This window comes from Camelina sativa, chromosome 1, assembly GCF_000633955.1.
Source record: "Camelina sativa cultivar DH55 chromosome 1, Cs, whole genome shotgun sequence".
Lineage (NCBI taxonomy): Eukaryota > Viridiplantae > Streptophyta > Magnoliopsida > Brassicales > Brassicaceae > Camelina > Camelina sativa.
This window is the reverse complement of record NC_025685.1, coordinates 18,381,397-18,384,294: the sequence shown is the minus strand read 5'-3', so window position 1 is coordinate 18,384,294 and position 2,898 is coordinate 18,381,397.

The following is a 2,898-nucleotide window of genomic DNA, read 5'->3' as shown; positions in this document are numbered from 1 at the left end:
CTTTCAGTTCTTTGCCGCTATGAAGGGTACGTGGCGTTGTGCTGGCCCGGACTAGACCGTACCAGCTCCACTTGTCCAAAAATATATATGAAAACAATTCGATTTATTACTTATTATAATGTTTACAAATCAACAAAACATAAATTAAAAAAAGTTGGATCCGTTTTGAATGCGAAAACAAACGAGCAAAGAAAACATAGATTTTGCAACACAATACGAAAACATCCTATCCGGTTCCTTAACCTCAACTTCTACCTACTTAATTTTCCTGCAAGAAAAACAATTGTGCTGAAGGTGAGTAAATCACACGTCTGGTTAGGAATATTACTTAGCTTACATAGTTGACATAAATCACACGTCTTCGTTTGACTTACTACTCAAAAGCTTCAAACGGTTAAGAGAAATGATTTGGTCTATGAGTATAACATTCTGTATTTAATATAACTCAGTTAGGTCCGTTAGAGCATGTCCACTACTGTTCTTATTGGGTTGTTCAACCAATTTATCTTTTTTTTGAAAAACCCAAAAAATTAGCCCATTAACTGAGAATTGTTGCTCTGAAGAGGAGGGGAAGCAATCCTAAAGAAACGATATGTGGCTAATTTTGGTTGGATATTGATTAAATATAAAAGATAAAATTCTTAGGTTGCAAATGGTTGCATGGTTGAAGAGATTGAACCACTTGAAAAAAATTATTCAACCAATTTTCACCATTTTCATTGAAAAGATTGAAGAGATAATATTCAATTTTTTATTCAACTTAAAAAGTTGAACATTTTCAACTTGTTCAACCACTATTCCTGGAGATGAATGAGTTGAATATTATTGCCAATTTTGTTCAACCCATTTTTTAAATTTTTGTCAATTTTGAGTAACCATTTGCATTTCTTCTTTCTTTTCCGGACTATCTCTCACTTTCCTCTCTCGATGAAACGGTGAATCGATTCAATTGATTGCTTTTTCCGGCATAAACACGTAAGTCTATTTCTCCATTGCTTTGTTTATTTTCATTTCATTTTGTTTGATCTAGGTCAACTAAATCTGATCGAATTAATAGGGTTTAGCTCTTGGTGATGAGCGATGGTCTTCTTAGAGATGTTTGACTGATTTCTTTTTGGTTTGTTTGTGAATCGAAAGGAAATCAAAGATGTATCGGTTCGATAAGGATGTGAATCAGTAGAAGGAGAGAGGATTATCATGTGATAGAGCTCGTTGGTGAAGGCTCTTTTAGAAGGGTTTACAAAGGAAGACGGAAGTATACCGACCATGTAATAAATTGTTGGTTTATCCTCTTCATTATCAAATGCGCTACTTCACTCAGCTTATCATATATCTTAATTTGTTAATTATTATCGTGTTTTGTACTCGTTTGAACCCATCTTAACTGTTGCTTTTACGACTAACATGAATGCTACCTGGGAAAACGTTATGGCTACCTTAAGAGCTCAGAATTTCAGAAGGGTTTTAATCCAGAAGGTATGCTTCGTTTTGTATGATCAATGTTTGTTTTACTTGTTGTTGTTTACCATTGGAATGCCAGTTCTTGTGACTAATGCATTATCCCTTTTTGTAGCTTATTTGGAACAATCTGCATTCTTTTAACTATCTCTCCTCAACTTGCACATGTGCTTGGTCTATTGATGCTTTCTGTTTCAGTTTTAGTTGGTAAATCCTCTATGTACTATCATTTCTTCTAGAAATTTTCTTTATGCTAATCACTTTTGGTCATCTTTGCTTACTGTTACATCTGCTCACTCGGTTAAATCTCAAAAGCTGTATACAAAACGTCGACTGCTCCTGTTTATAAAGCACATGGATTAGCCCAAGCAACCATGTCTGATTGTGTATCAGAAACGTTTTCTGCAATACGAACTGTGAGTTATTATGTCATTGTGTTTGTATGATTTAGGCAGATTATCCTAACCAGAACAAAAACGTGCAGCTCATCTATGCAAGTTTTTTGCTAAAGGGTGGTGTTTCAACGGGGTTTCCTGCTGTTAATCGGAAACGGCGTGACACCTTTGTTGTGATTGATAGGTTTTGGAGAACTGGATCTATAATCAGCTTAAAGAATTCACTTGTTTGTTGTGATTGATAGGTTTTGAGATTAGTGCAATGGTTAGTCTTATGATACTTACATTACTTCTTATATTCTTTGCAATCTCAAAGTTTAAGGAGTTCATAATCCTAGGACAGCTAAGCTTAAGGAGTTCTTGTTTGATCCAGAACGTTTTGGTCCGCTTAAAACTGTAAGTTTACTCTTTGATGTTAAAATTGGATTGGAGTTTTGTGAGTTTCTTTAAATTTGATATCTTTGGTTCTCTCAGATTAGGTTTATAATGTAGATGTTACTCAAGATGATGAGATGGAGACGGAGATTGGAAAAGACGATGAGACGGAGATGGAGATTGGAAAAGATGATGAGATGGAGACAAAGATTGCAGAAGATGATAAGGCAAGTAACAAAGAGATGCTTAAGAGGAAAAGTGGAAAAGAAGAGGAAGAACCAAATAAAGGGGGCGGTAAAAAGACAAAAGAGAAATGCGAAAAACGAGGGGGAATGAGAAGGTTAACAAACTTGCGTATGCTGCTGGTCTTTGAAAACTCTTTAAGTTGTTTATGATTCATTACATAAAATAGATTAAGATTCATCTCTACTATTATTTGTAAAGTCGTTTATAAAACTAACCTTAGTTTTGTACTTTAGTTTTGTACGAAACTACATCAGAATGCCATTGGAATTAAGACAAAATAAAACATCTGCGCGAAGGGTAAAAAAGTAATCACCAAAATCGGATAAACACGCGGGTCATTTAACCCGGTAATTTGACCCGGTTACATGTTATAATCCCAGCCGTTCCTTTTTATTTTGACCAAAACATCTCAGCCGTTGATTTT